General features: G+C 34.9%; 1 protein-coding gene across 7 annotated transcripts in view; it reads left to right on the top strand.

Annotated features, from left to right (window-relative positions):
• LOC141447380 (dnaJ homolog subfamily B member 6-like) overlaps nucleotides 1-26253 on the top strand; it is a 247066-nt gene that overhangs the window by 194296 nt on the left and 26517 nt on the right. The window contains exon 1 of one of the 7 annotated variants that reach the window (XM_074114884.1): nucleotides 19776-19925. The exons of 5 other annotated variants lie outside the window; for them this stretch is intronic. The gene's annotated coding sequence lies outside the window, so the exon portion shown is untranslated. Of the gene's footprint in view, nucleotides 1-19775; nucleotides 19926-26253 lie in introns of those variants that run through there. One more of the 7 variants, XM_074114889.1, reaches the window with a different exon arrangement.

Raw genomic sequence — 26253 nt, forward strand, 5'->3', positions numbered from 1 at the left:
TTGGTCAAAAAACAATACAAATTTGAAATTATTGACATTTGTGATTCTTGGATTATTTTGATGGTGTTTGTGAAGGAAGAAAAGATTATAATTGGTTGCACTTACTTTCGCCCTAGTGAGCCTTTGGATGTTATTTTAAAAAATTTAGATCCCTTGCTAATGGAAATTAATCAGAAATACGAAGGAATTAAAATAATGATAGGTGGAGATTATAACTGCCGCATAGGCTTACTCAATCAAAGTGATGAGGATATTTTTGATGATACATTTCTTAAAGAAAATAGATGTTCGAGGGATAAGGTTCTTAATACCAGAGGTATAAAATTAGTTGACTTCATGGAAAGTCATGGTTTATATGTTTTGAACGGGCGATCTATTAGCGATATGCAAGGCAATTTTTCATTTATGGGGAATAACGGTCAAAGCGTAATTGACATGGTATGGGCAAATTTCAATTGCTTGCATTTTGTCAAAGATATGATTATTGATGACTCAATTTTGTTATCTGATCATTTGCCTTGTTTTGTAATTTTTGAGTTTTGTATTGGTAACACCCAAAACAGAAATAATAATAACTATACAAGAGCCCCTTTTTCTCCGGTAAAAAAGTTAGTTTGGGACATGAGTAAGAAAGAAGAATTTACTAAATTAATTAAAAAGTGTAATATTTATCATTCTTCATCAGTCCAAGAATCACATGATAACCTTCAATGTATTTTAAAAAATAGTGCTCACAGTTTAGGAATGGTTAACTATGTAAAAGTGCCAATACCTGGAAATTTCAAGTCTGACCAACCCTGGTATACTGATGAATGTAAAAATGCCAGTCTGTCGATGAAATATGCGTATAAAAGTTATAAAAAGATGAATTTTGATTTAGATATTCTCAAGGAATTTAAAAATAAATTGAAAAACTATAAATACATTTTGAGAAAATCTAAAACTTTTTATTATAAGGAATTACATCAGAAGTTTAATAATATAAAAAATTCCCAGGAATTCTGGAAAACTGTGAATTTGTACAAAACTCCGTTAAAAAGGAAGCCTGCTGCCATTGGCTCTTTCACTTGGGATGTCTACCTAAAACAATTTTATCCTTTACCTTCATCTCCCCTCTCATTACAATTTGAGGACGTAAGGCATCCTCTTTTTGATGCCCCGCTTACTTACAATGAGATTCTACGAGCCATTTCTATGAGTAAAAATAATAAAGCTCCGGGCCCTGATGGAATACCCAACGAATTTTATAAGAATTTACCTGCTGAAGGTATTGACTGTATTTATAACTTATTTAGCGCAGTCTTTGAGTCTGAATCCATACCTAAAGGATGGGGCAGATCGGAAATGTTTGTATTGTTTAAGAAAGGGGACCCCTTACAACCCGAAAATTATAGAGGAATCTCTTTAATGAATTCCTTAACAAAATTGTTTACTCAGGTTTTGAATAATAGACTCTCGGAATGGCTTGAATTTGGTAATCCTCTGGTTGAGAACCAAAACGGCTTCCGGAAGTATAGAAGTTGTATTGATAGTTTGTTTACCCTGTCGTCTTTGATTCATTTGCAGATAGTTAAACCAAAAAGGAAAGTGTACGCATGTTTTATCGATTTTAGAAAGGCGTTTGATTCTGTGGATCATCGTCTGCTTTGGTGCAAATTATTTGAGTTTGGGATGAGTCGTAAGTGGATAAATATCTTGATGAACCTATACAAGAATATCAGCACAAAAATTAAAGTTGGCAGTTCATGTACTGATGAAGTGCAGGTTACAAGAGGTGTTCTTCAGGGTGATACTATTTCCCCTCTGCTCTTCGCGATTTTTATTAATGATCTTGTTCAGTTTTTACGAGACCATAATTGTGCTGAGGTTCAGATTGATCACACTTACGGCATCTCTTCCCTTTTATATGCAGACGATGTTGTACTCTTATCAAATACACCTGTAGATTTGAAAAGAAAACTGCAAGCATTAGAAAAATATTGTAGAATTAATAAACTGGAAGTCAATGTAAACAAATCTAAAATTGTGATATTTAAGAAAAGCCATGGAAGATCCAAAAAAGAATCTTTTTTCTACTTGAAAGAACCTATTGAGGTTGAGAGTTCCTTTAAATTCTTGGGCATTTTGTTTTCTAGTTCGGGGTGTTTCAATTTGGCAGCTAAGGATATGCTTAATAGGGCTACGGTGGCTTCTTGTGCTGTGAAGGCAATCTTCTCTAGGGCAAGGGTCTCTTCCTTGGCCAGTAGGTTGAAACTTTTTGAAAGCAGTGTCTGCTCGGTACTGCTGTATGGCAGTGAGATTTGGGCATTAAGGTACATAGATCAGTTAGAGGCCTTACAGACCAAATTTCTTAAATCCTTGTACTACTGGCCGAATTGCACAGCTAGCTATATGGTGAGAATGGAGACGGGCAGCATCCAGTTGAGATATCTTGTCTTTAGTAGATCTTTAAACTTCCTAATAAAGATTTTGAATATGCCCAATAATCGCATTCCTAAAGTTTGTTACAACAGGATGTTAACAATGGACGGTTTAGTTGGTAATAATACTAAATTCAACTGGGTTTCGCAAATGAAGGAGTACTTTGCTGACCTCGGATTTAGCTGGCTGTGGATAGAGCAGGATGCTAGATTGATTGAAAAAGAAAAAGCCGCCATTCTGAATTGTTTAAGGGATAGGTTGATCCGTCTGGACTTGGAGAGGATTGCCAAGTCTTCCTATAGTACTATGTACTCTATGCTCGTTAACAAGCATGGAAGTCAGGGCTATTTATCATATAGTGTACCACTAGATGTAATTAGGGTTGTGAGTCAAGTACGAATGTCATCCGAAAAAAGGTTAATTGTGTACAGTAAGGGTGTTAAGTATGAGGTAAATTTGGAGTCAACTTGTGCTCTCTGTAACTATAGTCAGGAAACCTTGGCTCACATGTTTATTGACTGTCCTGCATTTTCTTTGTATAGAGAGAGATATTTATGTAAATATTACCCATTAACTGCAACAAGTATTTTCTCTATAAAGAATAAGAATCATTTATTTGATGTTTATAAATTTACAATTAACAGTTTAAAAATGAGAAAGTTTCTTTTAGACTTTTAATGGATACCTTTTAATTTATATTTGCTTTATTTGGCTTTTATCTTTATGGATATTGTCAAATTAAGGTTGTTTATTTTATTTTACTGTTTATTTTGTTCATTCATTTTTTTTCTTCCATTTGTTTTTCTGCTAATTACTACATGTTAATTACTACAATAGTTTGTATGTCAAACCACTCTCCATCTATCATGTACCAGTGTGTATTGTATAGATGTAAAATAAATTAAATAAAAAAAAAACCATATTAATATTGATCAGCGCCAGCATCTTTGGCCATGTGCAATAACCTCCAGTGTAATATAACCTGCCAAGGACATTGTGACCTTGTTTAATCTTTCAATTTTTCTTATTTTTTTTGACATAAATTATACACCAATATTTTTGGTAATTATTTTGTGGGGTTAACTATTTTTTGTTGCTGAAGACCCCTGCGGGGCACCATGACACAGGATAAATGTTCTAGAAGTAGAAAAAAAAAAATGTGCGTCCTTGGTAGTTAACTATGGCTTCCTTAATTGTTCCATGGCTTCCTTAATTGTCACTTCTTTGACATCAAAAGAAGGTGTGAAACGCGCCTACCTCTTACAGATACCGCAGTCAAATGAACCTGAACTTTCTTGTTTGTAATGAAAACATAATTGATCTCATTATTATTATAAAAAGGTTCGTAAGTAATTCTTATCTACTTCTTTATCCACTGCTTATTCTCAAATTTCTACCCCTAATCCTATGCTCTATCTTTTGTATTTTATCTAAATAACCAGTTACATAGCTTTTGAATAATTAAATACTTAATTTTTTAAATTAATTATTGTTAATAATATTAGTAAAATGAAGTCATTTGAAAAAAAAAAATCGAAACTCGATTAAGAAAATTCTTGGAATTTAATTATTTCTTAGAGAATTTGCAATTTTAAAACCCTTAATAAAGGTTTAGTTTTTTTTTTTTAATTTATTTTGTTATTTACAATCTGTATAATAGACTATACAATAAGTAAATATGGAGATTGAAGTATAAATGGATGCGTGAAAGGCAGGAGGAAAGAAACTGCCCGGAGGTAGCACTTTCTACAGGATTAGATTTTTAAGCCTTCAGACTGCGAGGAAGTCGCGGGGCCACTGGCGATTCAGTCGGCGAGGAGGATTGTCAAGAATGTCAGAGGAGGCGAGAGACTGTACTAGAGGATTGGAGCAAGTAGAGAGAGCAGTATGGAATTTTTGATATTTAGTCTTGGCGAGTTGGTCTATGAAGGGAATGTTGAGGTCGTTGTGAAGGGTGAGGTTAGTCACCGTAGAAAGGAGCGTCAACTATCTGTCGGAGGAGTTTTGACTGAAATGTCTTGTACTGTCCGTATGTTTGTAGGTTTGGCTGAACCCCACACTGCTCTAGTCCTGTAAGTCCACATAGGTTTGAGAATAGTACTGTATATTAAGCGTTTGAGTTCAATGGGCAATTTGGAGCGTCGTCTAAGTAGTCTGTAAAGCAGTTTCGCACGTTTTGTCATTGCTTGTCTTTTAAGTCTAGTGTATGGGTTTCACGTGAGTCGTTTGTCTATGTAGAGCCCAAGGTAGCGCACCCAGATCTGTACAAGAAAGAGGATTGCTGTTGAAGAGGACAGGTGGACAGGACCTTAATAAAGTTAAAAATAAATGTTTGATCCTAAATTCTTGCCTTAAAAATATTATTTTGATTAATTTTGCTATGAATGAATACTACTTTGATGAATATTGTTATGAATGAATACTACTTTGATGAATATTGTTATGAATGAATTCTACTTTGATGAATATTGTTATGAATGAATAATATTTTCATATCGTAAATCTTGTTTGTTTGTTTTACGTTTTAACACCGTGATTCAGATTACGGCAGTAAAATCAACTCTAACTTCCTCCTTTTCTATTTTAATGTGCGTTTATGTAAAGATTATTCAGAATAAAGGGCATAATAAAGATAAATCAGAAGAATAATTTGGAATAGATTTAAAATAAAGTTCCTATTTATTAGAATTAAAAAAAAAAATGTATATTTGACTATTATTTTACTTTAGGGCCACCATAAAAGTTTGTGAAATGTAATAAGTACTCAAAAATATTAATGAAGAGTTAATGCAGTAAAATTACTTAAATGATATCAATTGTTATAAAAACTCCATTAAATAAATGCTGTTTTTGCGCACATTTCTAAATGGCTGAAATTACGAACTGAAGTATGAATGAAATGTTGGGTACGCATTGATTTTGGGTACCTTTTTGTCGTTTAATCATCCTCCTTATACTTGGACCTTTTAAACTGTAAGTTTTTGTTAAGGAGATTAGATATCTGTATCATGATTGGATGTTGTGTTGTAGAACTGTGAAGGGACTGTAAAACCGTAATTTGAAAAGATTCTTGTGATGAATTATACTCTTATATCATGAAAATTAATACTTATGCTTCTTAGATACTCCATTCACATCATGCAGATGTCCTACACCGAAAAAAGTACCCATATTTCTCTTCATTCTTGCGTGAAAGCAAATGAGAAGGGATGCATGGGACTCTGTCTCCTTTCTAAAAGTAGGGATTATCCCTATGTAAAGATCCCATCCCCATTAACATGGATAAGTGAAATATCTGTTTCCAACTTGAGAGAGCGAGAAAATGCCTTTTTTCCCCAATTTTTGGCAACATTTTTCTCAAAATCTATTAGATCTGGGTTGTTGCAAAAAAATTACAGTTATAAAGGAGGATTTTCCCTATATTTTAAAGAAAATTTGGGTGTTTTATCTTTTATAGAAAAAAAGAAAAAAATTGTCAAAGTTGGGTGTTTTTTTCAACGTTACGCTTTTTCTGGTGCGTTTTTGACGATCAACTCTTATACAACTGTCCTACCGGGACAGTTTTAAAATAATAATTTAGTGCTTGTGAGAAAATAATTTAATTCAAAAAAATCTTTACATTTTGATTTATTAATCTGCATCCTTCATCATTTAGTATCATCTTCCGGACGTGAATCATGCCTAAAGATACTCACTCTGGTTTTGATAATTCTTGCCTTGCAGAAAAAATATCGTTAATAATAAATTATAAAATTTTTCGAAGATTTGTCAGAATTGTAATAATTTCGATGACCTTTTGCTTAAATTTATTACTACGGGTATTTTTTAAAAGTAGTTATAATTTAGTAGAACTTAATTTTGTACCCGCGCTGTTGTAAGTTCATAAAAGCTATAAATTATCAAGTTAAGTGAACTTTAAAAAAAAGACAAAAACTAGTTTAAATTTGATCTCTTTTTTCTAAAAATATATCAGAATGAAGCAAAACGACAAACAATTGTTCTCAATTAGGACGTCCCGTTAACGTTCAACTAGTTAACAAGCGAACCCGACTATGCCGCCATAACTGCGCGCCAACTAATTCATAACATCTGCTTTGGTTTCATTAATTAACCACTTTGGACAGTTTAATTTGAGTTAATTTAATTGGAGTCATTTTGTATTCAATCAATTTGACTTTGTCAGAACTGTGGAACAAGCCGTGATTCTGTAATTGTGGCCACCATATTCTGTGATTGTAATTATTCGAAGTATTCTACATCATCATATAAATCATCGTCTACAGCCTAGCGGTGTGAGGCTACCCTCTCAATCTATTACGCTCCTACCTCCATACTTCCTCATCCTAGTACTAAAGCTCTCCTAGATACTCTTTGTAAATCATCGCTTCTTGCAACCTCCTCCATTAACCTGCGTACTCCTGCCTTGCCTTTCTGTCAGGTCAGGAAGCTAAAACAATTTTTTCCCCCCTTTCACAGACTGAACTTTCCTTAAATATCTCATGTCGGTGACCAGTTACCTGGCTTTTATGTTTTTCATTTTAATGATTACGACTTAGATGAATATGTCTGCATGGAGATCAACCTAGGGCTGTAAATCCTACAGTTAGTTTTTTATACTCAGTTCTCTTATACGTAGCTGAGTAAACCATTTTTGACCACCTTTTGTTTTTGTAATCTCCCCAAAAAAAACTAAATTAAGAAGCTTTTTTACTGACCCACAATTGCTAGGGGCAACCATTTGTTTGTTTACGCGGGTTGATTTAGATTTTCTAATTGTGGTGGATAATTTATATTCTATCTGTATTTTTTTTCAATCACGCATTGACACAAAAGCAATTTAAATGCCTATCTATAACCTTTAGTTTGATCATTACAGTTCGAAAACGCAAATGATGACAAATGCTTTTTGTAGTATTTGAAATAAAGCAAAAGTGTTTACAAAATATCAAATAAAATGTATAATTTTACTCATATTTTGTTTGTTAAAAAAAAATCGACAATCCAAAGCAAATAACCATATTTAGATTTTTCTTCAGATAAAACACACTTTTGTTCAGGTTTTGTTCAGTTATGTTTGTAAAAAAAGAGACTTCCATAGCGCTTGTTTCGTCCCCGTTTTACCCAGTTAAGCCAACTGAATTTTCAAAGATGTTTAGTTTTGAAAATATTCAGTTTAAAATGTTTAAACTTAACTCTTGTGCAAATGGGCATTAGTGACCCAAGAGCTAGTACTAAAAAAAAATGAACAAAATTTGACCCACGTCTCAAAACGGTTCGCCATCCCTGTTATAGAGAATCTCATTGAAATCTTCGGAAGAGAGTCTAATTGTTAGATTAGTACCAAAACAACCATTTGAGCCCTATATCGCTGCATAGATCCACGGACACCAATCCTCTTAAGATCAGAACCCATTTAGAGCTCGAAAGTTGCATCTTCCATTGAGAAAAGCTACCCATAATTGTCCTTAAAAACATTTTCACCCACCCCTTGATACAAATTATAGTTCTACAAGTTATATATGCTAATCTGTTAGATTACAAAAAAGGTAACAAGAAGAAGAAGAAGAACAACAACAACCAACAACAAGAACAAGAACATTTTTTGAAAAAGCCGTTTTTGCTCATTTTCGGCAACTTTTTTTCTCGAAACCTATTAGATCTGGGTTGTTGCAAAAAAATTACAGTTATAAAGGAGGATTTGGAGTAAGATTTAAAGAAAATTTGGGAATTTTATCTTTTATAGAAAAATAGAAAAAAATTGTCAAAGTTGGGTGTTTTTCAACGTTACGCTCTTTCGTGCAGTTTTTGATGGTCAACCCTTATACAACTGTCCTACCGGACAGTTTTAATACTGTTATTATAATAACCTTGAGGTAAAAAATAATAGTAATAATAGCAAGCTACTTTGGACAAAATTTGTCATAATTATTTCTTAAACTGAAAAAATAAAGATAAGTTTTTGGCACAATTTTAACAGACAAATCACATACTGTTATTGTTAACGATAATTGACAGCAGTAGGCACACATTTAACAGTACACTAAATTTAACTAAATAGAATCTTAAAATGAAAATTCGTTAAGTGAAATGTTAAATATATAATAGGAATTTATATATATACAAAAATAGGTGTATTAAGTCTCAAAAAAATTTGGCATCTTCTTGGTTCTATAAATAATAAAAAACCAGCTCGTAACTTAAATCATAAATATAATTCTTTAAATATCTTAGTAAATCATTTTTTATATTTATCACTGGATCTTTTGATTATTTTTTCCGACCATTTTTACTTCCTAAATAAACTTTTACAAACAAACATTCGTCCAATTATAACTTCAAACCTCTATTAGGTCTCCCTTTTATCCGAGATTTGTGGCAGTTTCAGCTCCTACGTAAACTTATCGCACACCCTCAAAGAATTGGCTCGATTGAGTCACTCGCTAGTTTCAGGCTAAGTCCATATAGCGTTCCTTCCAGTCCAGGATGTTCAAGAAGTGTTTAGGAGCATTCCAGAGAAGTTTCCCGTCACTTCCTGGATGCTCTTGCTTGGTTAATGAGGGGGCATCGTAGTCATTCAGTTAGTGTATTGGCGTTACAAACGTAGCTTCTTTCATGATCACATTTTGACGACGAATACCCTGTGTAGAAATCATTGGGTGGGCTTACAGAATTTTTTTCCCTCAAAACTGTTTCAATTGCCTTCAAAACATGGTTTTGCCTTCAAAACATCTTTTATTTCAACTTCTAACCTCAAAATGCGTGGCGCTAACCCCTACAGAAAAGTTTCCAAGTCCCAATAAAATTTGCTAGAGCTTTTGAGGCCGGCCGTTCTCATTCCCGCTTTTTTTTACGCCACCATATCCAGGGAATCCTGTGCGACGACTTCCAATCTGCAAACTCTTTGATTGGGCAATTCTTCCCAGGGTTTTCGCAAATCTATCCACTATATCTCGTCTTTATCTTGCAAAGTGTAGGCATCAGTTTTAATTTTAGCAGTGTTTTAAGTTACAGCAAAAAAATATATCGTACGTAAAGCCCACTATACACTCGATTTTTGAAGCCTTAAAAATGCCCAAACTTAGGTATATTATTAACTCCTGTTTAAAGTAAATTTTCAAACTTTCAGATGCCAAAAATCCATCTATTTCATCATATATATTTCATAAGTTCGCCCTTACACTCGAAAGATTTCTGTAAAATGAGAATTCTACCCATGCATTTTTAATTAACCATAAATTTGGGTATCCATAATTTGTTACAAAGAGAAATTTATGCAAGAAAAAGCATTGATTTTTGTCTACAGCCCTAGTTTTCAGCAGATTCCCAATATTTGGCTCCCGTAACTTTGATGAAAACCAAAAATTCTTGATAATGTCGTGATCAATTTGTGGGTCTCATATTTTATTTTAGTTTCCCTTTATCCTTTCTCCTTAGATTAGATTAGTCTAGTGCGGCTTCAAGGCCACTGCGACCCCTTTGGATCTATTGTGGCTTCCCTACTCTAGAGCTCGCTCTCCAGACCCGTCCTTTTGATCAGACTCCTAATTCTGGAGAGCGGCTCCACAGGTCTTGGTTTTTTCCTCCCCGAGGAGTAACATCCTTAGCCAGACAAGCCCCTCACACTGACACAACACGTGCAGAGTGCCGTTTCCTCCTTCTCTTCCTGACAGAACCTACAAAAGGCTATCACCCGCCAGGCTCATGCGATGCATGTGTTTTCTGAGCCTACAGTTAACAGTCCTACAAGTATCCTTATAGCCCCACGCGGCCTTGACGGATTAATTCTGAAGTCAGCCTCGGCGAATAGCCTCTAATGAACTCCTTAGCCTGTCTCTGCCCAGTGGTGGCGAGCCATCACTCCTGAGACCTAGTCTGCACCCATAAGTTAATGGCCACAGACTTAACACACTTCGGAACCCCAAAACAGGGCTTCGGGCCAACGAAGTGACATCCCCGGAAGTGACATTTTTAGCCATACGAGCCCCTCACACTGACACAACACATGCAGTGCCGTTTCCTCCTCTTCCTGACAGAACCTACAGAGGTTATCTCCTTCCTCCTTAACATTGGGTAAGGTAAATTAAAAATTCTACTGAGTTAACGGTAAGAACAATCATCAGGAAATGTTAAATCGAAATTTTAATTAATTAATTCTACTGTTATGTTAATTGCAGTAGATTTAAAAAGAACAACAAATACTGTACCTTCTTGAACAATAGGATTTCTTTTTTATTTACTTTGTATCGTGACTTAGTAACCTCCCCAACATACAAAGAGTTAAGTACACAATAATACAATGTTGTCTTACTTAAAAAAGATTGTATTGAATTGCAGGCATTTAGAGAGAGACATATAGGAATGTCGTGACTCTGCTAACATGGACAGTAGTGCACTTTAGTCAGGAAATGGAGTGAGGGGTGGGCAAATTTGAGAGGAGAGAGGGGAGAAAGTTGGTTTGCTTTATAATCTAGATAAGTCGATCTAAACAGATGGTCTTTTAGCTTCAGATACTTATCTGTACTACCTACTTCATTACATTCGATACAGTTTTTTTGTAGGGTTATCATTTTATGTAGTGCCACCTTTAATACTATAATAAAAGCACGATTTTCACTTACTTCCGTTCCAAATTGACTTAGATTATTTTTAGATTTAAACACGGTAAGACCAATGCAATCCAAACAGTTCTGGTTGTGTTTCCCATTTATTGTACGATGAGACCATTCTTTCTACAACACTGGAATTACTCTTTAGGTACCCTAGAAATTTCTAGGATGAGCTTTGAATTGAATTTGGGCCCCTTTTCGCCAATGACCCCCATCGCAAGATAATCTACCTAATACTAACTGATCTACATTTTGTTTTTTAATCACCTCCTCTTTAGATGCAGCAGATATAACAGAAATAGAGACAACGGTAAGAACAATCATCTCCTACTCATGCGATGCATGTGTTTTCTGAGCCTACAGTGGCCCAGTTAATAGTCCTACAAGTATCCTTATAGCCCCACGCGGCCTTGACGGATTAATTCTGAAGTCAGCCTCGGCGAATAGCCTCTAATGAACTCCTTAGCCTGTCTCTGCCCAGTGGTGGCGAGCCATCACTCCTGAGACATATAGGAGCAAAACAATCGTTATTTGATGTGAGCTTAGAGTGGTGTAATTTGTCCCCTGACAAATAGGGGACAAAACAATTTGCAGCACAAGTACACGATTTCCCTGTAGCGCTAAAAGTATTTTAGCTATAATGAATCCTGATATGCTACGAAGCATTTACAAATTGATTAGAGGGAATAAAATAAATATATAGGATGCAGGGAGACTCCATAGTTTCTACATTAGTTCTTACCTACTCAAACAAATTCTATCATAACTGCACTACTAATTACACCACTCTAAGCTCACATCAAATAACGAAGTCACATTCAGAGACCATTGTGTGGTTTTAGGCAGCGCTCAAGATATCCTTATCTCATGGAAGCCACGAAGCAGAATGTAGTAGAAGAGTGGCAGTCATGATGAAGAAAGAAGTGAAAGAGGCTGCGCTATTCCTCAAATTGTATATTGGGAAAAGATAGGGCTGGTTTTTATCCGCCAATATATTGCTAAATTGAGGCATTAGAAGCCAACTGTGCATACCAATATGTTGGTTTTAACCAGCCCTCATAAAACAATAACGGTTAATGTGCAAACAAGACCACAAAAACAATAAATAAATTTTGTTTTTTACGCGATAACGTGAAAGAAAACGGCAGAAAAGAGATTCGCACAATTTCAGTACAGGAAATTGTAAAAATAACTTTTAAATTCACTATTATAATCTTCTCTGATTACAGGCCTATTCACGGGGCACGGTAGGTTCAAGAAGCATCTGCGCAGGGTGGGGCTTATCAGCTCGGAGCCGTTGTGCAGATTATGTCAGGAAGAGGAGGAAACGGCCTCTCACCTGTTGTTCGATTGCGTTGCAATCGAACGTTTGCGCTATGAAACCTTTGGAACGTTGAGGCCGAAGGAGATAGTAGCGCAAAAAGAACTAGTAGGGAAAGTCCTTTACCTCTTTAGGAGGGGAGGGTTCGCCTACTAGAACTAAGAAGGGACTGGCACAATAAGTCTTCTGTGGCTGCGGTGCCTTGGGGCATAGGTCCCGTCCCATCTACTATCTTAATCTTAATCTTATAATCTTTCTAATTTTTACGCAAAATTTTTCCTTTTTCTCTCTCCCTAAGATCTTATTGTCTAGTTAATGATTCAAATTAGTACAAAACTGTGCTTCTATTGTTAGCACGCATGCGCACCTCCTCCCCAAAAAAAGAGTCATTAAACTCATGTTCCTGTATAATAAAAAAAGAGATAGCGGATCTAATACATACAAGATTCGTTCAACAAGATGATGAAGGGAGTCCTTTTGAATAACTTGAAAAATAAAAACTGTGGCCCGTTAGATTGGGCAGCGTTGAAAGAGAGATTTCATTGAAACACTACGTGACGTGTTTTTTGACGAGACCGTTGAAAAAAGAAGAAGAAACCAACTGTATCCTGTACACAATGTAGTTTTTCTTTGTGAACGGATCAGTCATGGTCGACGACATTCAGGTGTACGTATATGTGTTCGTCAATGTACGTACCGGTTTTCTTTATACGTTCCTAAAGACTGGTCAGTATTTTGATGAACTTGCTTTAGATTCATTTATAAATTAACTCGTAAAATCCTGAAAAGAATAAGGAAAACATTGCTATTAAAAGAGATAAACAGTTATACGAGGAAAATATGAGAATCTCAACTTAATTGGCTCTAATCCTCCAATCCATCAAGTTGTAACACATTCTTCAGCTATCCTTAGCTAAGGATTAAACCTAGGCTCACTGACCTAAGTAGTGAAAGCATGGTTTTCCCCAGTTCCGAAATAATGGTCATGCAAGCGTTCGATGTCATAGCAAAAATTCTTGACTGCATCCTACTTAGAAAGAGAAGATTTACCGAGTATATATATACAGGGTGTTCATTTTAAGACGGCTCACATGCATTTCATGCTTAAACGGTTGATCTGAGCAAAAAATGGTAGAGGAAAAATTTGTTGCCCGTCACCTCTAGTTTCAGAATATGTGACTTGATTTTAGATTCCTGCCCGCATACGCGGCTGACGCTTGACCAAAAGTGAGGGTTTGCAGTTGACCTCCATTTTCATATACACAGTTTTAAAGAGTATAAAAAGTTATGAAAGAAACCGGAAACCGCAATTCGATATCTTCAAAATTAAAGGTGCTAGGCCATTTCAAAATCTGGTATTTATTTTATTAATCATTTTTCAATTTTTTTAACTTGTTATCAAAGAGAAAGAAGAGCACGCGATAGGTCATTTTTATGTATTTTTTCATCCCCTTTCTACTGAAAATATTGCCAAGGCAGTAAAGCTAGTATTTTTCTTAATATCGGGAAATAAGTTGTTTTCCGAGTGATTTTTTCTAAGAAAAATCAAATGTTAAGAGCTTTAGATGTTTTCAAGCATACACAAAATGGCTAAAAATTAATTTTACATCTGTTACAAACAAGAAGGTTTAATAATTATTTGGTAATTTTGGGAGAGTTGCGTTTAATTACCAAAAAAATTGGAAACCTCCTGCCCCATATTTAAGTGATCAATATCTTTCATGAAAAGGATCAAACTTATTCCTTAATTTATCAAATAATGCACTTTACTCAACTTTTAAAGCATGTATGTTACTGTGCCTTTGAAGGTCTCTCCTCAGATACAGAGAGTAGTTGATCCTGGCTAACCTGGCTTACGGTTTCTTTCATTACTTTTATACTCTTTAAAACTGTGTATATGCAAAATGGGAGTCAACTGCGGAACCCTCACTTTTGGTCGCGCGTCTGCCGCTTATGCGGGCAGAAATCTAAAATCAAGTCACATATTCTGAAACTAGAGGTGACGGGCAACAAATTTTTCCTCTACCATTTTTTTTGCTCAGATCAACCGTTTAAGCATGAAATGCATTTGAGCCGTCTTAAAATGAACACCCTGTATATCTCTACCTAGCCTGTGAAGGATTAGCCACATTTTTTTAAAGGATTCTCCGGATTCTTGTAGCGGGAAATCCCGACCTAACAACACGTAATTATCATCGCCCGTAACCCACACCGAACGTGTTCTTGGCTTTAGCAAATCAAAGGCAGACTCCAGTTCTTCCTAATCCAACAGGACATGCGACTGATATATCTAGGAGTGACTGTGTGGAGACTGGAATCTCATGGTTACCAGGCGCTTTCTTGGTATTAGTAGCGATTTCTGAATAACGTGGGCTTAGAATTGCATTGAAACTTTTGTCAGTAATCCTGCAAAGTTGTCAAGGTATTGGTGGTGCTTATCCTCCTCTTTTAAGAAGGAAGGAGTGTTTAGAGGGACTATCTTCCTGGGGCTTTCCAAGAGAATCTGCTAAGATTTCAGGACATTATCCTTGCAGACGGTTTTTGTAGCACTAGAATTAAAGTTTATGTAGATTTGGGACTAATTTTAAAAGTGTTTATCGTTCATTTAACTTACGCCATTTTTCATGGATTAACAGATATCCAGTTACGAATCTGAGATTGTACGCATTATGACATAGTAAATTCTCATTATCACACAGTATGTTGAAAGATCAAATATCACTGAGGTAGATTAATATCTCTAAATCTACCTGACAGTATCTCATAGATTATTTATTACACGTCAAATTATCACTATTAAATTGATAAATCTAATTTAAATTGACTGCTTGTACTACAAACTTTCACCACTTTAGATAATCAAAAGAACATGCATGTTACGCTCCAATTAATTAACTTAAGAACAACCACAGATTAACATCGCTTCTGGAGTATATTAATTCTACAATTAGAAGCTTCATTTAAAAAACTAGATATTTTTTTTTTACAGTTTAAGTAGCTGAAAATGTTCAGCAAATGTTGTAACATTCGAAAGAATTGTTTAATTCCTTTATCAGGAGTTGAACATCACCAGCTCCTCCAATAAATCACCGATTATGTGGAATCCGTGTCACGATTTTTGATAAACTAAATTTTAAATCAAATTTCATTTTTAAAAAAATAATAAGAACGTGAAATATTTATTTTATTTTTGTGAAGCTTCTTAGCATGATCTTGACGAATCTCGGAAATGGAATTTCATAGAAAATTGCATATTTTTTGGGGTGATTTCAAACATCCTGAACACCATCGTATTACCGAACTGATGTTCTTGGGTTTAGCGAATCAAAGGCAAACTCTAGTTCTTCCTAATCCAACAGGACATGTGACTGAAGGTTGTTTATCTAGGAGTGACTGCGTGGAGACTGGAATCTCATGGTTACCAGGCGCGCTTTCTTGGTATTAGTAGCGATTTCTGAATAACGTGGGCTTAGAATTGCATTGAAACTTTTGCCAGAAATCCTACTTAGTTGTCAGGTGTTGGTGGTGCTTATCGCTCCCTTATAAAAGGGAAGGAGTGTAGAGGGAGTATCTTCTTCGAGGGAGGCTTTGATTTTATCCGCCATAGCAGGGCATGTTTACTTGTATCCCCAATCGGTTTCGAACTTTCTTCCATATTTAGTGGTTCATTAATCAGTTTCGAGTAGAGATTTCGACTTCAATTTTATGTTTCCATCTCTCGGCACTACTCTTGCTGACTGAGCAAGAGAGATTACCTCCATCAATGTTATTTAACAATAATTATTTCTCAGTACAAATGAAAGAAGTACAATTCCATATTTTCTACTTGAATTTGCGCACCCCCCCACTCCTCATATAGAGTTCAACAAATTCAACTTTACAATGCTACAAAATTGAATGTATCTTAAACAATTACTAAGTTTAATTAATTTTTAATTCATTATTTTTACAAAAATGTTTTACTATTCGGTAACATTTTGTATAACACACGTGTACACCGTGTAACCTCCCTCAATCAGTCAGCACGTGTAGTGTGAGAAGGTTACACATAAGTGAAGTCGAAATCTTTACACCAAACAGTATGCAATAAATATGCATGTTTTAATGGATAAAATGAAACATATTAGAGCCCTTTTTCGTTGCAGTTTTTTCAACAATCGACACTTTTACATAACAGCGAGCCCTACTGGACAGTTTTAATTAAATTGAACTTAGAAATTAACCTAAACCATTCATAACTATGAGTTTATCTAGGGAATTCTTGCCTACATACACTCAATATTATTATCTCTATTCCAGCTCAGGGCTATTAATAATTATGTCCTTATCTTAAAAAAAGGATATTACTTTTTATTTAATTTTAAATTTATTTATTTATTTGAAACTGAAAAGGTCATCCATTAGTTTTAGTTAAAGTAGTTTTACTAGACAAATTTAGAATAGAGTTTATTTTTAATGAATGAGAATGAGCGAGGTAGACAATTGTTTACATAAAGCATAGTTCCTTCCGGTTTGAAAACATAAACTACAAAATTTATTTGAAATTTCAATTTTATAATTTAAATTCTTTTTTTTAAAAAATTAACCTCTTCAAAATCATTTTAGAAGTAGATTAGTATTTGAACCAATAATGACTCATACTTCTAAAACTGTTTTAGAATTTACAATTTTAAAACAGTCCGTTGTACGTGTACGTAAATAATCACGAGATAATGACGTCTTTCTAAGGATGAGGCACATCTAGTTGTGGTTCACGTATTACATTTATATTAAATAGTCATTCAGTTTGATTATCTAATTAGTCATTTATTGTGGTAAATGCAACTGTACCAAACTATTACTTTTCGACATATTGCATTAGAGCAGGGGTCGGCAACCTATTTTAAGTTGAGAGCCATTTCTCCTTAAATAATTTTAATAAATCTTAACCAAGAGCCGCAAGGATGATAGAGTAAACAAACTCTGTAGATCATTTGTATTCACAATTTGTTATTTTATGATATTCAATAACATTTTTCTTCTTTTTTATTTTATTTTTTATTTTGTAATTTACAATCTGTATAAATATACAGGGTGTCCCAAGCTATATGGATAACGACTTTTTCTCGGAAACTAAGATAGCTAGAAAAAAACTAAAAAATACGTGTTTTTTGTTAGGAATCCAAATTTACTTTGTAAATTTTTTTCGGTGCTTCCAGAAGCGAGATACCGGCACCAACTTCATTTTTTCAAATGGGGAGGTGTGGTTTTTATTTCAGAAATAGATTCCTCTATTTTTTTTTAAAGAAAAATTTACTTGAACAGTTTTTTTCTTTGAGCGATATTTTAAAAGTTATGAATGAAAACATGATTCTTATAATTAACGTCAAAATGATAATATTTTAACGGTTTTTTGATTAAATAAGAAGAAAAGTACTATTTTATTATAAATTTTAGTCCTCATTAATATTACAGATCATGCTCGAAATGGCGTCCACCATTAGAGATGCATAGACATGCTCTTTCCTGCCAATTGTCCCTTACTGCCAAAGAAATAGATTCGTCTTTAACCGAGTTACAGGTATCTATTATTCTCTGCTTTAGTTCATCTACAGATGCAATCCCGGCTTGATTCTGATGCACCTAGATTTAGAAATGCTTTTTAGAAATGGCTCACGTGGTACCCACACACTAGACTTAAAAGACAAGCAATGACGAAACGTGTGAAACTGCTTTACAGACTACTTAGACGACGCTCCAAATTGCCCTTAGAACTCAAACGATTACTATACAATACCCATCCTCAAACCTATGTGGACTTACGGACTAGAGCTGTGGGGTTCAGCCAAACCAACCAACCTACGGACGGTTCAAACATTTGAATAACATTTAATTGTTTTATATATTTATTTTCACATATTGCGAAGTAAATAACTAAACCTGTGTTTGAATGAAAAGGCGGCAGTCTTACAATCTAATCAAGTACTTTATTTTAATACTGTATAATTCTATTTAATTTCTAACCTATCACATTTAAAATTATTTTTGAAAAAATACCTTTAATAAATGGAATTTTCATTTGTTTCAATAAAATTAAACTATACAATATATTTTGGGCAGGCTGAAGAGCCACCACACAATTGGGATAAAAGAGCCGCATGCGGTTAGCGAGCCGCGGGTTTCCTGACCCCTGCCTTAGAGTTACTTAAGAGCTTTGTTGCGTACACCGAAATGCTACCTATTGGCAAGGCTGTACCTTCAAATAGCTCATATATCGATTTTTTTTTTTAGCTCCCTAGAAGCCCATATGAACAACTTTTTGACTTGACTTTGCCGACTCCTCTTTCTTCTTGGAGGTTTCCTAGAAGACCTAGGCGGTTACCATGGTTCAAGAGATGTACACCCTTCTTCCCAATCATTTTGCATTCCCTATCTTTTCATTTGAAGCCGATTTAGGGGAGGAACAGTGCCTGGGGCACCAATCTTGAAAGCTTTTTATGATCTGGAGGAACATTCTTAAGAACAGTTCCTTTGAAGAGAATACCTATTTGAATTGAAAATACGATTAGTAGGCCCATAGTGTTAGTTATCTTTGACTTTATCCTCCATAAAACGCATATTTTATTGTATCCCTGACCGGGTTCGGATCTTTATCCATCATTAGAGATAATTAAACTGTTTAGTGTAGATATTTCGACTTCACTTATGTTTCCATCTAGCACTATACTGCCTGGCTCATTAGCACTGCAGACCCTGACTAAAATACCATCAACGGACCCCGTCAATTATCTTTTAGATGAAATCAGCCCACTTGGAAGTATCATTTTAATCATGGGAAGTGGGCGGAAACCTGAAAAATATTGTGCACAACATTTTATCGTAGCATTTATTGGGCAGCCTTTTCTTATAAACGAAATTTCAGATACGAGATACTCTCTGATTTGTCTTTCTTGTTTTTTTTTTGTCTCCTGCAATTTTATTTAATTTTTTTTACTGAAAATGACTAATGTTTTGAAGAAATTAGTTTCTCGAAAATTTTCAGAATTTGAGTAAGTCATTTTGTAAGTTTTATAACCTATTTCGTAATATTTTATAACGGAAACAGTATAAACACGTCATGGAATAATACGTAGCAAGAATTTAGTCATAACCCGGCAAGTAACATTATAAATTCCGTCGCTATAATTACAATTTAAATTTAACTGACCAATCTGGTTTTTTGTCGCATTGTCCTTGTTTAGTCATAATTTAAATTTTTTTTTTTTTAATATTTAATTGTTTAAATGGGGAAAAAAATCGACTTATTTGCTTTGTTTAGAAGATTTCCAGTATTTATCAAGAAGGAAGGAAATATTGGGAATTCTAGATAAAAATTAGATAACATTGATGCTGTAGTTTCCTGAGGCGGCCCCTGTTTTTTAGAAGAGGAACATGACGCATTAGTTGATTAGTTAGTCTCGAGCTACCAACCTCTTTTCGATTATTTGAAACCATCACGTCTAATTGTACTGTAAAGCTTCTCTCAGTGTGAAATAAGTTTTGGTTGAGTGCTAATTTAAACGGTGTTTGTTGTTAGTGTTGTTAGAAGCTAAACACAGGTATGTTACTTGTTTTTGGATATGCATTTGTTTCAGGTAAACTTTTTTTAAAAAAAATTATTTTATATGTATTATTCGTTTTCTGAGTCACGCAATTGCCATCGTAGATTGCCAATACTAGCACAGCTTCCGGCCTCTATTCAGCGTTCAGTATCCTGTCCCAGTTATCTATCATATTAACTCAGAGCCCAGATGTCTGTAGCCATAAAACTTGATAATCAACCATTGAAGTTCTCCTTACTCCTTACCCTATGTTGCTAAATCCGGATGAAGGCTGTGCTTAGACTGCAAACCCAACATTTCCAGTATCTTCGTAAGATTTCCTCCTAGTTTAAAAAACTTTCATTGAACTTAGAAGCGTCATCCTTTTTTTTGAGGTTCTCTTTTGTTTACTTCTTCTTCCATCTTAACCATTAAGTCACTGAACCTCCCTTACCTCCCATGTCTTTTAGGCTAAATGCGGATGAGTGCGATTTTTTTAATAAAATAACAAAGTGAAGGGGAAGTTTAACAGTTTATAAAAAAATCAAAAATCATTCTATTTAGAAATGATTCAAAACTAGTCATGCACCGCTGGATATGACTAATACAGATCGCTGTTATGCTGTTTAACAACCAATGACAAAGTAACTGTGCTTTTTTTGCTTATTGCAAAATTAGTTGCAATATAACTACTTTGAAGTTACTGTTTATTATTTTGCAAGAGTTGCAAAAATCAGTTATAATTTTTGTTTAACCTAAAACCTTTTCTAAAAAGTTATAATTAAATGGAAGTAAATTTTAAAATTAAGATAAAGTTTGCCTCTTAAATTTGAAATTTATACGATTATTTTTTTTTTTTTAAATCAACCCATGATCGCAATCGAACCATTGTTTGATTTTTAAAATAAGATTCACAAAATTAAATTTTAGTTTGTCTGTAAAAAAGCTGAAAAAAAAACTCCAGGCGCCAATGGCCCCAAGATGTTGATGCGCTTCAAGTTGCAAAAAACAAAATACAGATCAATAAAGTATTGGCATCAATCAAAAGCAAAATTATTTATTTGTTTATTAGTTAATACTTCGTTTGATTTCGTTTCAACTTCAATTAGTAGATCAGCCTTTTTTGCAAACTGTTTGGTGCAAAATAATCGCCAGCGAAAATGTGCAACTTTTATTTTTTTTGAGCTAAAAACAAGCCCAAAAAATTATAAATATTACTTTATGCGTCCCGAGATTAATATTCCAATATTAGTTATTTACGAGGGTCGTTTGAAAAGTCCGTGCAAAAATAAAAACTACTTAATTTTTTGGGGTAAACCTTTTTTATTTTTCAACATAGTCTCCTTTTAGGCTTATACACTTCGTCCAACGCTGCTCTAGTTTGTTGATCCCTTCCGAATAATAGGATTTGTCCAAGTCTGAAAAATAGCCATTCGTTTCTGCAATCACCTCCTCGTTTAAATAAAATACTTTTTCCCGCCAGCCATTTCTTCATATTGGGGAACAAATAGTAGTCCGAGGGAGCCAAGTCTGGAGAATAGGGAGGATGTGAAACGAGTTGGAACCCTATTTCCATTAATTTTGCGACCACAACTACTGAGGTGTGAGCTGGTGCCTTGTCGTGATGGAAAAGGACTTTTTTGTGGGCCAATCGTGGGCGTTTTTCTTGCAGCTCGGTTTTCAAACGGTCCAATAACGATGAATAATATGCACCTGTAATAGTTTTACCCTTTTCCAGATAGTCGATGAGGATTATTCCTTGCGAATCCCAAAAGACAGTCGCCATAATCTTTCCGGCCGAAGGAACGGTCTTCGCCTTTTTTGGTGCAGATTCCCCCTTAGTAACCCATTGTTTAGATTGTTCTTTGGTCTCAGGAGTGTAGTGATGTATCCATGTTTCAACCAAAGAATGACTTTTAAAATAGCCACAATAAATCCATTTAGATGGCATTTGATTTACTTTGTAAATCTTTGCAGCCAGTCCTGTCCTGTTAAATTTGCCAAAATTTACCAGTTCTGATGGCAGAATTTTGTGGTAGTATTTTGCAGAATCTGTGAGTTAGACTTCTAAACTGCCTTTACAATTTCTCGTAAAAAAAGACAAAAGAGTATTTTCAAAATTTTACAGTTTGAATTACTTTTAATATTTGTTAGTAATAATAGTGTGACTATTTACAATGGATTTTTATAATTACTGGTTTTACCACCATGAGTGTTCTTGATTCTTGATTTCCTCCACCAGATGATGAATCTTAGTATAAAAATGTCTTTTCTCTTGGAGGAAGCAAATCCTCTTACAATGGACCAGTCCAGTGAGTGGATACGTAATGATCCAGTTTTTTGTTTCGTGTTTTTTCTCCCCCTAGTTCTTGACGTTATCTCCATATCCCTTCCACCAGGCACTCTTCTCAGATGGTATTTCTCCGCCATGAGTCATCTATTTGTGAAGGTCGTCGTCATTTACCGCCGTAACCCTGTTAACTACCTCACGATGCTTATTTAATAACCTACGTCTCTTATTTTTTCGTTGCTATAGTTTCTAATACATTTTCTATTTATTATTATTATTATTATTTCTTTTTTAATAATAAAACCAGTCCCAAACTGGGACTGAATCACATGGTGGACCCGCATCTTTAGCTCCGCTTTAACCGCGGCGACCACTCTTACGTCTGTATCAAACCCATTTCTTGTAGTAATTTAGATACATTTTTTTGGCGACTAATTCGTATATATGATCTCATTCTTAAAGATTATATTTACCACATAATTACCTTCTTGTGGTTTATTTTGGTAACCTTAAGCAGGTTATATTGACCGAAACAAACAATTATAGTGGATAACTTGTTTCCGTTCAACAGCAGCATTCTCTGGTTGCTTTCAATGGGATTGTCCACGTCGCGTTATCTTCGGCCGCTTTAGTCCCTCATCTTTGTTTTTGGTTCATCACAGCCTACATTTTCCAGTTTTTCTAAATTCTGTCTCTTCAGTTTGTCATTTACTTTGTAGACTTCTTCATCCTTGCTCTCATCCGTTGCGGCATCTTATTTATTTTATTTTTATTTTTTTTAAAGGCGTCCAATCACCAGGATTATATCGTCTCAAATCTGTTTAATCTGCAATAAATAAATAATGTCTTTTTCTCTGTTAAATCATGCTGTAGAGATTAATGACTTTTTTGGGGAAGAAATCAAATATTGCCATCGTGTAAGAAGTTCGGCCATATTGTTGGGCAATTCGTATGAAGTCCTAAGCGAGTCGTAAGTCAGGCTTTCCGTAAACATGTATTGGTAAGCGTTACACCTCACGATTGGGAAAGCTGTACAGATTTTTGGGTAAAAAAAAATGTCCTGCGTCAGTCCAATTCAGGAGCGGTTTATAGTTAACAACCTCTTCTCGTCCTTCAGACCGGAAAGAGGAACTCTTTGACAACATCGCTTTTAATCTCTCTTAACTTATTGTCAGTGATGATGGCGCGCCATCTCGTGACTCTATTCGTGCTGAAATTTCATAATTTTCACATGTTTTTGCTCCCTACAGTTATCGAACTTGTGTTCAAACGTCCAATCCGTTAGGCGTACGTCATGATGAAGCGGTGAATATCTCAGCCGAAGGAATAATTTCATAATGAATTATCGGGTGATTTGTTCGAATTAAAAGTGGATATAATTCATTATTTTGTTCAAGAGGTTATTTTTTTCATTTTTTACAAAATCTGACCTATATTTCTCTCTTCCAAGCATACTGAAGCCGAAGGCAGCATTTCGAGCCCGTTTTTTGGTTCACTTTACATTGGCACACATTCTGTAACCATCAGTTCTTAGTTTAACAGACCATAACGTTATCGTTTTTGCCTTATAATACTGATAGAAACTGGTAGGCGTATAAGAAGAATCACCTCTCCTCTTGTAACTAACCAGACCTTCTAGGAGAACATCAAGCTGGTAAGCTGGTTCCTTGAACTAATGCGACCGAAATTGAAATTCGTATTCCCTAAAATATACCACTTTTCGGTTATAGTATTTCATTATTCGTTAGAAATATGGCGCACAATTAATTAAAATCTTATTTGTATTTTTAGGAAGATTATTATTCAATAAAATAATCAATTTTTATCTTTGCTAAAATTTTATGAGAAAGTAGAAGAGCTCTGAACTTACGCTTTGGCAATCAAATAAAGTTATACGGAGTAATCGATTTTGGAAACAATAAGAATTATCGATTTACAAGAAGTTGGTACTTTCTTTATGTACGCGCTCATCATTGAGTATGGAGATTCTGGTCTTTGGAAGGGTATCCAGCATCGTCATTTTGTTGTTGCCTCCCGTTTTAGCTTGGAAGCTGGTGACGCCCATAATGGCAGATTATTTGGTTCAAAGACAATCCACTAAAAAGTTTTTATCGTATTCAAGGAAATCTTAAAAATGCATATTCGGTGCAATCTCAAAAACATCTTAAATTAGAAAACAGCAATTTATTAGACCTACTTTAAAAATTTAATTTTGATTTCGAAATTTCGATAAATTGAAACCATATATTGAATTTAGGATGAATAAAATTTAATATCCAAGAAATATCAACAAGATAAGGGACACAAATAATAATATAAAAAAAAATTGAGCGGTGACATGTACTGGCGCTTTCCTAAGAGACTGGGCTCCTTATCAGCTGTCGACATTATCTCTTGTTTGCTGAGACTGAACATGGATATACTATTTTGTAAACCGAAATCTTCAAGAGTGTTTACATTTAGTGTTAGGTTTACAAATGTATACCCCTGTAATTCCCAGGCTGCATTTCTTCTGATAACGTTCTATATAATGCAATATATTTTGTTCGGTCAATTTGTCAACTGTATTTCTCAATTAAACGCATAATTTAACCTGTTAAAGTGTTGCTAAATTATATAAATACGAGGTGTGGCTATTAAATAACGAGACTATTGCTATAAAACATTTTATTCTAAATTTATACATAATTAGTTATTATCATCTTCAATATACACCCCTCCCCTATCCCTACAACGCTCCAGGTGAATTTACCATTGTTCGAAACAGTGCTGGAAGTCTTTTACTGTGAGCTCCTGCATGACGCGTGCCGTCTTTTCTTTCACAGCTTCAAAGGACCTTAAATCGTGTTCCTTTTAATGCAGATTTGACTTTGAGGGAACAGATAAAAGTCACATGGGGCCAGGTCAGGCGAGTAAGGCGGATGGCCTAAAACTGGGATGTTGTACTTGGCTAGAAACGTCTTGACAGACAATGCAGTGTGAGCCCAGCGCGTTGTCTTGATTGGAGAACCCGTGACTTGTTCTTCCACAAATCGGGTCGTTTTTTCCCTTACTCTTCCACGGAGTTGAGCAAGCACCTCACCGGTAGTAATGTTGATTAATTATAATTGATATTTTCATATACGTTTTGGACGTGGAAGGGCGACCCGGGTGGTCATCATCTCCGACGCCTTCTCGGCCATCTTAGAAACGCTTGCACCACTCAAAAACTTGCGCACGAGATAAACATTCATCGCCATAAACTTCTTTTAATAAAAGATAAGTTTCAGTAGCGGTTTTACCCAGTTTTATGTGAAATTTCACGACAATTCGTTGCTCTTCTGCATGTCTAGTATCACATGTTTTCGGGCAAAACGAAACTAACACCTCTTAACACAAACGACGGTTCCGCTCAGACAGATTTCTCTACAAACACGTGAGAAGGCTGCAATCGAAAGAGAAGGCTTTACGCTGCACAGCTGTCGGTCGTTAGGATTTGGCGCTTGCATAGTTCTTCTGTAGCAGCATCAGTCTCGTATTATATAATAACTTGCGTAAAATTGGCAATAGAATCAAACATGGTAACACATTGATAATGACCTAATGATCATAATAAATTTATGCCAATCAAACCGGTTGTGAAAATGAAAACAAGATTACAGTAGGAAACAAGAACCTCTCTGATGGTTATATATTACATAAAATTCTTACTTTATAATAACGTTCCTTGGTTGGAATTTTTGTTTTTTTTTTCTAAATTTAATTTTTTGAAATGACGTCACATCAAATTATTGCTGAAGAACCCCTGGTATTAATTTAAAGTAATTCAGTTAAGGGGGGAGTCTCCTGTTTACAAGAAAATCAACCCTTGTGATTATTCTGATATGGCTGCGTTTGATGCGAGTGATTATCTCCTCTGGGGACCTAAAAACGGGTGAGGGAAGGGTTTCTCTTCTTCCAAGTCCCTATAGGATGATAATATATGCACCTAATAAATACTCAGACCCTCAAGAGAAGTCTGCAGATAGGGATAATACTTGCGGAGGCCAAAATACCTTTCATTTTTTTTTTTTGGAT

Source organism: Rhodnius prolixus, unplaced genomic scaffold, assembly GCF_049639745.1.
Source record: "Rhodnius prolixus isolate KJV_2025 unplaced genomic scaffold, Rpr scaffold_7, whole genome shotgun sequence".
In the NCBI taxonomy this organism is placed as follows: domain Eukaryota; kingdom Metazoa; phylum Arthropoda; class Insecta; order Hemiptera; family Reduviidae; genus Rhodnius; species Rhodnius prolixus.